This window comes from Excalfactoria chinensis, chromosome 1 (assembly GCF_039878825.1).
Source record: "Excalfactoria chinensis isolate bCotChi1 chromosome 1, bCotChi1.hap2, whole genome shotgun sequence".
Lineage (NCBI taxonomy): Eukaryota > Metazoa > Chordata > Aves > Galliformes > Phasianidae > Excalfactoria > Excalfactoria chinensis.
The window spans coordinates 158,871,559-158,883,034 of record NC_092825.1 but is presented as its reverse complement, the minus strand read 5'-3'; positions in this window follow the sequence as shown (position 1 = coordinate 158,883,034).

Here is an 11,476-nt window from a genome sequence, read left to right as displayed (position 1 = left end):
GGGACTTGCGCCTTAGGAAAGGGAGAGGTGGAAGCGCGCCGGAGGACAGGCGGCGGGGGACGATCATCGGGGGACACACGCCTTAGCACAGGCAGAGGTGGAAGCGCGTCGGGGGACGCGCGCCGGAGGACGAGCGCCTTAGGAAAGGGAGAGGTTGGAGCGCGCCGGGGGATGCGCGCCGGGGGACCCTCGCCGTGGGACGAACGCCGTGGGACAAGCGGCGGGGGACGATCGTCGAGGGACCCGCGGCTGGGGACGCGCGCCTTGGTTAAGGGAGAGATGGAAGCGCGCCGGTGCACTAGCGGCGGGGGAGTCGCGGCGAGGGACGCGCGCCTTGGTTAAGGGAGAGATGGAAGCGCGCCGGTGCACTAGCGGCGGTGGAGTCGCGGCGAGGGACGCGCGCCTTGGTTAAGGGAGAGATGGAAGCGCGGCGGTGGATGCGCGGCGGGGGACGAACGCGGGGGGACGCGCGCCTTGGCAAAGGGACAGGTGGAAGCGCGCAGGGGGACTCTGCGCCGGTCGGAGGTTAGATTTTAGAGGGGAACGCGCGCCGGAGGACCCGCGGCGGGGGACTTGCGCCTTAGGAAGGGGAGAGATGGAAGCGCGCAGGGGAATCTGCGCCGGGGGACGCGTGCCGGGGTCCCGCGGCGGTCGATGCGTGCGTTGGCAAAGGGAGAGGTGGACCCGCGCCGGGAGATGCGCGCCGGGGACACGCGCCTTAGCACAGGGAGAGGTGGAAGCGCGCCGGTGGACGAGCGGCGGAGGACGCGCGCTTTGGCAAAGGGAGAGATGGAAGCGCGGCGGGGGACCCTCGGCTGGGGAAGCGCGCCTTGACAATGGGAGAGGTGGAAGCGCGCCGAGGGACCCGCGGCGGGGGACGCGCGCCCTAGCAAGGGGGGAGGTGGGAGCGCGTCGGGGGAACTCTGCGCCCGTCGGAGGTGAGACTTTAGTGCCGTATATGGATATCAACATGTCAACCTTTTTCTGTTTCAATTTGATTAATAAATTTGATTAATAAATTTGATTAATAAATTTGATTAATAAATTTGATTTGATTCATAAATTTGATTCATAAATTTGATTCATAAATTTGATTCATCAATTAATTTAATAAATATTATTTAAATTTATTTTGTGTCTCTTTTGTGGTTCTTTATTTTATTCTGATAACAACTTTTTTTTGTCGTTGTAATGGCATAAACACCGAGATCAACGTTTTTAGTTGCCAATTTTTAGCTTGGATCTCAATTAGTATTTTCTGATTTGTCTTTTTTTGTCTTTCATAGCTTATTTTGTGTTTCTCAGTTACGATGGGATTGGGTATTTACAGGGTTCCCGTGTACTTCCACTTTAGTTTGGTTCAATATGTGTCTATGTTACTGGTTTACGTAGGGTGGTCATGTAGAGACCAAGCACGGCCTGGTGGTCACTTGTGCTTCCCTTTGGAAGGCATTTGCTCTCATCCCATGAAGCAGGTCTCATCACGTTTAACTGTTTCTCCCTAAGATGGATTCAACCACTTTGTCCCCTTTTCTTTCTTCTTTCTCTCAGATTCTGTTGGCAGGTACAGCACTACAAGGTGTGTGGTACCCATTTGCCCCGTTGTGGTCACCAGGAAGAGAAATGTTTTTGGGTCTTTGTGCTGTGCTCTACCAGAGCTGTAACAGCATGTTACCAGTATGATTTTCATTCAGGATCCGAAAGATGTTATTATACATACCTCTCTAAAGTACATTCATAGAGATGAATACTAAATCTGATTTCGTAGACATGAATCCAAATCTCTTCATAGAGTTTCTTCCCCAACTTCTCTGCCTTGTCTGCTAGGTTTGGGATTACTAGAGGTGGTTGTGTGGTTGTTTTATTTTATTATTATTTTATTATTATTATTTTCCCCCCACACTGTCAAATACAGTGGGAGAGTTGACCTGCCTGCTCTCTGCTTGCAGGCCATGCGTAAAGATACCTGTGCAGGTCTGAAGGAGTTGGGTGCACAGTACTGTGGGAGTTCATGCACTGTGAACCTGATGTTTCTGAAAGTGTAAGGCTTATTGCACATGCAGTAATCACACTGTGTACCTGCATCGTATGCAAACAGACTGTTCAACTTCTGGCTGGGAATTTGGCTACTGGTGCATGTACTGTGACCATTTGCCCCGAATGGACAGCCTGGACAGAAGTGTTGCTCCAGCACCAAGTGAGTGGAGAGTCGTGATGCAGAAATCCTTGACAAATTACCGTATTTTTCTGACAACACAATTTTTTGTAGGTTGGAAAAAAGGGTATTTTCCAATGGTGGGGGCGGGGGGGGCAGAACACATATAGCTGATTACACAAGGGGAGCACAAGGACAGCTAATTCAAAAAGACATTAACCATATATTTCAATAAGTCAGTTCAAATAAAATACGAATTTTTATAGTTAATTGAGTGCATGGTTGGCCAGGGTGTGTATTCATGAGAAGTGCTTCAAGATTTCTGCCTGTTCCTGTGACAGTTGGACAATAAAGACCAGCTCTCCCCATTGCCAGTAACCAGCCTATCAGAAGGAAGCAGGTGAGTTTCTTCAGCTTCTTCCATTCTCACACCATGGGGCCGTGGTTCTTCTCTAATGTGCAGACACTCTTCAGAGTGTGCCGTAATCTGCTTCTGGCTTTGCATTTTGTTTCAGAGAGATGGAATAAAAATGTTATGTCAGTTTTGCTTCTGCAGCAGGATGCTTTGGGAAGCGTTCTGGACTCAGAGAAGCGTTATCACTGAGGTACCAAAAGACTGAGGGACTAAAATCATTACATAAGTTTCTGAAAAAGAAAAAAAAAAAACTAACTAATATGGATCCCATCCATATTGTTTGTGCAAATTGGGTTTCAAATTATATAGGATTGTAACAACCATTTGGGTAATGTCTTAGTTGCCTCATAGGATTTCCACAGTCATTGCACGTAGAATGACAAACTAAAGCTAACAACTTTTCTTTTAAGTTTAGAGTAAGATTTTGCTGCTCTCCTTCTAAGTGAGTTAGTAGGTAAATCCTGAGGGTCAGAAACTGAAGGAAGGAAAAGGTGATTGGAAATGGAGCTACAAGAAAGAAGGGGAACTTTGGCAAAGGAGAGGAAAAAAGAAAGAGCAGTATGTCCAGTGAGTGTGAAAGAACAGATTAACTGCAAGGAACACTGGAAATTTCCTTCCCCGAAGAGTGCATCAGCTGCTGCGCCCAGCACAAATCCGTACTCATCAGACACGAGGCATCTCTGGTCAGAAGCTGGATCAAACTTCCAAATGCCAAAGAAAATGGGTGGGGGTGAACGGAGCTCTTTGCTTTCAATAAAAAGCTTTCAAATAAAAGCTTCCAATGGACTGTGTTTCCCTTTTTCCTCTTCGGCTTGAAAACCTGCAAGCATCAGCAGTGGCTGTTGGGCTTCAATGATAAGGACTTCATTATAAGGCAGATTGGATGGCCAGCGTGGATAAGGCCAAGGGGTGATAGAAATGGAATGATATTTTTCTTGTGTTTTTCTTGTGTTGTGGGATTTCTTTCTGCTTCCACTTTCTTTCAGGAGTATACGTTTTTCCTCTTTTTGCTCTCTACCTAGGCTTTTTTCTTAACTGAAATATAAAACAATTTGGCTTCATCCTATCTGGCCAGCTAAACTGCATTTTAAGGTCAGTCCATAAACAAATTTAACAACTGTTGTTAATTAAGTAGTTCTTGTAGTATTGGTGGGGTCAAACAAAGGGTATGTGTGGGAGAGGAGGGGAAGAGAGAGCCTAAGTGGCAAAGGGTGGGGAGAATCTTGGCTCCTGATTTAGAAAGAGTGAACAAGCGCAAGTCTCTGGATAAGGCCTCTGGGACATAACAATGATAGTCAGTCTTTCAAATATTGGTGCAAATATCAATTAATGACAAAGGACGGTTCGTGTTCTCTCATTCATGCTTCCCTGTCAGCAAAGTATGTTCTCAGAAACTATCCTGGTAAGACGTGGCTCTCCTCTGGCAGAGCCCCCATCTGCCTCTGTCAGTGGCATCCTTATAATGACAGCACTACACCGATATGAATGCCTCCCATGCCAGGGATTTGTCCATCTCCAGCTGCTAAAAAGAGTTGTTGCAGGATGGGTATTACAGAGTAACAGAGTGAAGGAAAAAAATAGAAAGACTGCATTTGATTTCAGTACTCAGAAATGCACTTGTGCAATGAATGAGCCAACTGAGAATCCAACACAGCCTTCACCAAAACATATAGTTATCAGTTATTATAAAGACAAGTACAAAGCCAGATGTCCACTCAATTATGTCCGGTTATTTTGTTCTGTTCTGCAATTAATTTATCAGGTGAAAAGGATAACCGAAATGTAATTCTCCTATTCTGGGCCTTTCTGTTGTATTACTGCTGATGCAGCTGTTCTCATGGCAGGAAGAATAAGGTCCCATCCATGCCCCATTTGCCCCTCCTTGCAACTGCTGTCTCTCTCACTGACTTGGAGCTAAAGCAGAGGAGCTAAGTAGTGAGGCAGGATAGGGGAATTCATTCCACTGTCACAATTGGGAAGGCTTTGCTGAGCTCAGAACAAGTGTGTTGGTCTGATGCAAAGAAAGAAAAACTATTTCATTATTTTCCCTGTTCTGAAAATCACTTAAACATATTCTCAGTTTGAAGTCCACACATCTTTTCATTGAAACAATGAGATTAAGCAGTTTCTTGGTGTAAGACCCCATATATTTTGGCACAGTTAAAGAATAGTTGGGATACTGGTGGTCGTGTGGCCCGGAGGGTCTGCTGCACCCTTTACATATGGAACCGGTCTGGGGAATGGATGAACCAACTCAGGCTCACACAGAAGCGTCCTGAAGAACATGAATACTGGTTTCTGGTTCAACTCAAGAACAGAGCAGGCTTAACAAAGGGATTCAAAGATCCTCTGCATTTTAGGACTGGGTAAACCAGGTCCATAGGCTCACTGAGACGTTGGTTAGAAGAGATGTCTGGAGAGTGCATGGTCACAGAGTCCAGAGTATCATTACCCTTTTAAAATGCTCTGTAGAGCCCCACCAGAATTATCCTACATACCAGAAGTAGGTCCATGGCACTCAGTGATGACATTATACTCTTGGAAGTACAAATTGGAATAAAGCCAAAACCAGAACCCACTGGGCTCCATGGAGTTGCTGAAACACAGTCAAACACCCCTTGTGGGCTAACCCAGAGGCAGCTCAGCTTCACACAGCCACTCATTTACCCACCCTATATGGAATGGGGGAAGAGAACCAGAAAGGAAATTCATGAGATGAAGTCAGCAAGTCATTCGGTGCTTCCCATAGGTGGGCAGATGTTCAGCCACATCAGGAAAGCAGGGCTCATCATGTGTAAATTGGCTCTATCCCAGCCCCAACCAGTACACTCGTGATGGAACTAGGGAATCTCAACTAGATCCCTGTGCATAGGCACCTGGATGAGCTCCATTGAGTGCAATGAATAGATTTCAGCTGAGTGCAGTGGGATTGTGCAGTGAGAACAGCCCGTCACTGGGACAATCCCAGGGGCACACCAGAAACTGCGTCACTGGAGGCATACGAGATGCAATAGGACAGGGTGCCAGATCATCTCATTCCCTTTTCCCATGAAATATTGTCCATGATGGTCTTTCAACTTGCATCTAACCTGGGCTGTTTGGTGCTTCAGCAAGTCTTAGACTACGTGTAGACATCAATAGGAGCCGTATCCTCTCTTGAGTGGCAAGTCAAGAGGCTTCTGCAAAAAGAATAAATAGAGTTTTGAACACTGCAAACACTGTGCTAAAGAACACTGTGCTCATCACCCATCATTACTGGGGAGGCACAATATCCCATACCCGTTGTGTTTCAAAGGGCATGATTAGGTGGTTGTGCTGTATAAACCTGGACTCGGTGAATCTATGGAGCGAGCTAGCCAAACTCAGACTGAAGCAATCATAATTTAAGCTTCTCTCCTTTATTTTTCAGGCCTTCGGTGCAATTTAACCGATGTTTAGCTGTATGTCCATTGTATTTATTATCTGAGCATTTCATAACAGTTGTTAAATTTTATTCTCTTGATATTTTTCACAATAGTTCATGTAACAGAAGTTGTTTGAAAGAAACAAGAAGGAAGAAAGATAGTGAAAGTGCATAGAGAAGATTCGACATTGCAATTTCCCCCACTAAAATGACATCATGTATTTTTTGGGCTTTTTCAGTGGGAAAACAGGAACGCGACAGGTTACAAATAAAATGTTGCTCTCAGCGTTCCTGCTTTTATGAACTGCAAACCAGAACCACCAGACATCCCAGCAGCGCGTAGATAAGAACCATCGCTGTCAAGGCAGATTCTTGCAGAGCACGTAGCCCCTGTGTGCGTGACCTGTAAGGGGTCCTGCTCTGGGAAACACAATGCCTGCAATATGTCCATTCCTCTGTTTACTGCTCATCTTATGCTTCGTGTGTATCTCAGTTCAGCATGCTTTGCTTGCTGTGCTCTGCATTAGCTTCAGAGATTACTTCTCAGCCAGCCTGTGTGCTCTCAGTGACATTCAGGCCTTGCTCTCTCTCTAATCAAATGCTAAATTAAAATAAATAGAATTTAAAAAGTAGAACAAAGTTTCTCTTCTAGTTTTCAGAATGAACAAATAGTGTAACTTCAGTGGTACGGTGCAGATCTTCTTATGGTTTCAAGTACAGTATCTCCAGTAAAGATGACCTGCTGGTTTCTTCATAATAAACAGAATGTCAGATGTGATTAAAATCCCACCCCCCAAATATAACCTGATTACTTCTGATACAATATTAAATGTTTATCAGAAACAATATTATAAGTTTCATAGATGTGTCTCTTCCAGCAGAGAAGCTTAAAGTGAGATTTCTTTTTGTTAAGAATATCTTACATGGCTCAAGTTGCAGTCCCAGTCCATATCCCAGTGAGGTAAGTCCCTCCACATGCATGTCTGCTTCCATAAATTGTGGATCTGGCCCTGATGCTATAAAAGATAAATTTCAATTCTGGAGCAATTATAATATATGTCCTCTCTGGGGAGATCCTGGATGTTTTGTTTACCAGGGTACAAATTTCCCAGGTGTGACTGCTGCAGAAATGCCCGTGAGCTACAGGAGTAGCTTTGTGTCATTCGTGTCAGGAGGCTTTGTGTCACTGTCCTGAATGAAACGTCACTCAACCATCACCTATGGGATCCATAGGGCAGAATGGTAGGAAGATGCACTGCTTGCCTGAGGTGCCTCAGCTCTCCTCAAGAGTAATTTAATCACTATTCTGCTCTTATTAACATGCTGCCATTCAGGCTTTCCCCAAGTACCTTGTCAATGGAGGACAAGTGCAGTGCAGGATTCGCTCCTTTCACTTCAATTTTTACGGTTTCTTCTTGTATAAACACATTTCAAGGAGTTTTACAAAAGCTGCATAATTCAAGACAGCTTTTGGCATGATGATAAGAACTGAAAAGAGAACAGAAAAGAACCCTTCACTCTGATTTCAAAACGAAGGAGTAAAAAGTATCCCAGACATCTGAGATGGGAAGTTCCAGAAAAGACTTCTTAGCAGCCCCCTATCTACGTAAACAATGAGACAAATGAGCCAGTATGAAGTGCTATGAAAAGCCATGTACTCCAGCCTGTACCTTTCAGAGGCTTAGAGACTGAAGTAAAAAAAAGACCCAACAAGATCACAAAAAGGAAAGAAAAAACCCACAAAACACCTCTTTCTAAGCCTAGAGATTGCTAGGAATTTTCTGTTGGGAATGATCTGCCACACAGGAAAGGGCACTCTTTACAAAACCAACTTTTTTCTGATGGAAATCTCTGATTTTATAGGGAAAAACAAAACTGCTGGGGAAATTTGAATGAAATTTTTAATTTGAGGGCATTTATTTAGTTAGTTGGAGGGATGGTTTTGAACTCAACCGGAACATTTAATGATTAGTTCTTTAAGACTACATTGCCAAAGCGCAGCCATGCTGTGCTGTCTGAGATACGTGGCTGTATCTCACCAGGCTTCCAGCTGCTGTTCCACACAGGCACTGCTCTGCCACAGCCCTGCATCTCATCCGTCAGCTCTGTGTGGATGTCTTTGGATGCTTTGCAGCATCACACTGTCCTTGGAGGGTGCAGTTAACCCAGGCGTCCCTTTACAACCTCTCTGAGGCTTAGAACTGAAACTCATTCACTCGGTCACGTTCTGTGGAAGTCAAAGGTGAAGTGAGATGAATGTGGTGTGCATCTGGCTGTTGTGCTGCAGCAGTCTGCCTGTTTTCCCATTTACCTGCTTCACTAACTGCCTGATCTGGTTTGAGAGCCCTGTGTAACTAGCTTAGGCTCTGCCACAAGAACGACCTACAGAATTAGCTTTACATACATTTCACAAGCTCTGGATGGAAAATTCAGAGAAAAAGTATACAGATACCTGGACAGGGTCCCAGATCTTTGGGGAGGGCTGTGGGGAAGATTTCAGCAAGTTTTTTTCTGCTTGGGAAGAGATAGACTGGATATTGTATCCGGTACACATGTCTTTCTTACAAATGTTCTTGCATTAAGTAAGTATAACCATCCTTAATATAAACTCTAAATAACCCACCACATGGTATGAATCTATAGGTAAGTAAAATTTGCAATGGTTCAAATGAAGCCTGCCAGAGACTGAAGGGTTGTTTTCTTTTCTTTTTTTTTTCTTTCTGTAATGGAAAGTAGAAAAGTACACCCTGTGTCTTTTTACCTCTTCCAGCTTACTTTCAGTTTGGCCATGGGGCGTTCAGGTGAGTGAAGATACAGAGGATCCATTGTGGAAGGTCCAGTAGCCCATTACTACTTCAGACACGTGTGAATGAAGATCTGCATAGGAAAACTAACGGCTTCCTCCAGCTCTTTAAGAAAATGATAATATCTTGCCCATATTAACAGTAGGGGTGTAGGTGTTTTACAACTCCATTACTACATCTAATAGAGCCTGATCCTTTTTAGGCATAATGCTGCAATAAGAAGTCATTATGTTTTGTCTGAATTTCAGCATTAAGGAGCACGGTGCTCTTTGGTCAGGGACATGCACTAACCATAGCTATTTGGCTGAATTATGTTTCTTAAATTCTTACATGGCCAAAACAAATTACGTTAAAATTGACAGGCCAGCAAAAAGAATATTAAGCTTGTGTTAATTTTCCTAACGTGGTAATGGGATATTAATTTATAATCACATTAGAAGCCAAATCACCTACAGCAAGCACCAGGAAGCTGTCGGTAATTGAGACTTTTTGTTTTCCACTCGAGGCACTGTATCATCATATCATAGTATCATAGTATCGTGCAAATTGGAAGGGACCTTAGAGATCATCGAGTCCAACTCCCGGGATTCGAGCCCTCTAGTGTAGCAGAGCAGCACTTGTACCACTTGCGCCACAAGGGGGATTCGAACCCGGGCCCTCCGGTGTTGCAAGCGGCGGTTCTAACACCGTGCGCCACCGGGGGCACACAACTGGTATGGTGAGGCGCTCTACAAATTGCACACAGCCATGCGTTGTACTGAAAGCAGGTAATGTTGGATGTGGGGAAAGTTGTACGTGCTCTTGCAGAGATATGAGCCAAATCCTGCAGACTGCAGGATCTTACTTCAGACCCAAAACCACATAACAACCATCCACAGCGATGCTTGCAAGATAAGGCCGTGCACCACACTGTCCCTTCTTGTTAGAGAGATTACCTTTTTTTTCTACACCTTTTGCAAAATTTCTGCAGAGCTTTCTTTTTGCCTTTGGAAGAAAAAAGAGAAAGGGTTGTGGGGGGAGTCTGAATTTCAGTATTTACAGCAAATCTCTAAGGAAACTCCCATCTAAATTATGCAAACCATCAAGTTTATGGTTATGGCTTTTGAATGCAGTTACTGTCTAATTCTGTTCATGCTTCAGCCTAAGCTATAGGAAAGAGGCTGAGCCATATTATAATTGGATTAAAAATATAGTGTGCCCCATGTAGAGATTGAAGTCCTCTCCCAGGACTGGATGACAGATGGATTTGGATGGAAGTAAGTAGGCTGTCATCACCTCTTCCTACACTGAAAAATGAACTGCAAGTATAAGGCTTTTCTCCCAAGCTGGCACTATTTATGCTTCTCATCCTGGATTCTTCCAACCATTTGTACAAGGTTCAGCCTTCTTTCTTCTCTGATTAGGCAGTAGTGGGACCCTGGAGCTCAGGGACTCTTTCAGAGCTTCTCCATCACTGAAGGGTCAGCTTCCATGGCCCCGTGCTCTGATCACCAGCATCACCCAGGTATAAGGAATGCCAAGGCATAACCTGATAGATTTAACAGATGCTGTCTTCTCCAGTATCTGTCAGTATGGATCCAGCACAGGGTCTGACTATCCATTTAGTAGATACCACTTGACTTTCATCTTCACTGCATGACAGGAGCCTTCTTCCAAGCAAACTGCAGTCATACCAACATGGCTTGAGGTCTCCTGTAGGCCTCAGGTTATACTCCTTGCCCTCAGGTGTCATTACTGTTTTTTGTAACCTTTTCTTCACAAAGTTTCTGAAGTACTGCAAAGCCAAAGCTGCATCCCACTAGAGTTATGCTTCACAGCAAGACACTGAGGTCCATGTTTCATCCCTTGAACTAGGTAATACAAGTATATAGAGGTGTTTGGGGATGCAAAGCCTGCTGGGATAGTATTAGTGAATGGTGTAAGAAGGAGAGAAGCAAAGCTAGCATAGGTTTGCTCAAAACTATGCCTGGGCACTGTCTTTTAGAGAAGGTCCATAGTAGAGCCAGAGAGAGAACAAGCCAAGTTAACCAAGGGTCCAGAACTGGATCTCAGTCCTTGTCCTCCTTTCCTTAGCAAATACTCAAGAGATGGAATTGTTCAGCTTGTGTCTGCTGCCAGCAAATCACATTTACAGGCATAAGGACATCACATGGGGCCAAATGTTCCACATCGCTGCTTAATGTGAACTGTACTGTTTGTGCATGGATATGGAGAGCTCCACTATCTGCTGAGTGTGCTGTGCTGCCCTCCCAGCTCACAGCAAACTGACAGTAGTAGGAACAGGGGTGGAAGGGGACAGTAATTCAGCATTTCCCTCTGCCTGAAGCTAAGTACAGTCAGCCATCTGTCAGGATCCTGCTGGTCCAGGTCAGGTTTGCATCCACCTCCTCACTGCTAAGGCTCACAATTTCCCAGGATGCTACTGATGTGGGTTTATGGCCTCCCTGCTTCTGGCAGGAGGGATCTGCAGCAGGTGTGACACAGTCCATGTGTATTTGGCGTAGCACCTGATGAGCTGTTGGTGGTTTTGGTTTCAGTTCTTGGGAGGGATGCACTGGGGTCAGAGACATGGGTGTGATGGGATTCATGAACTGAATGTGTGCAGTCATTACTGAACCCATTTCTATGGGCTCAAACAGACACACGATTTGTGCACTGGCTACCAACAACTTCATTTTTCTTTCCTCTTCCAGTCCGCA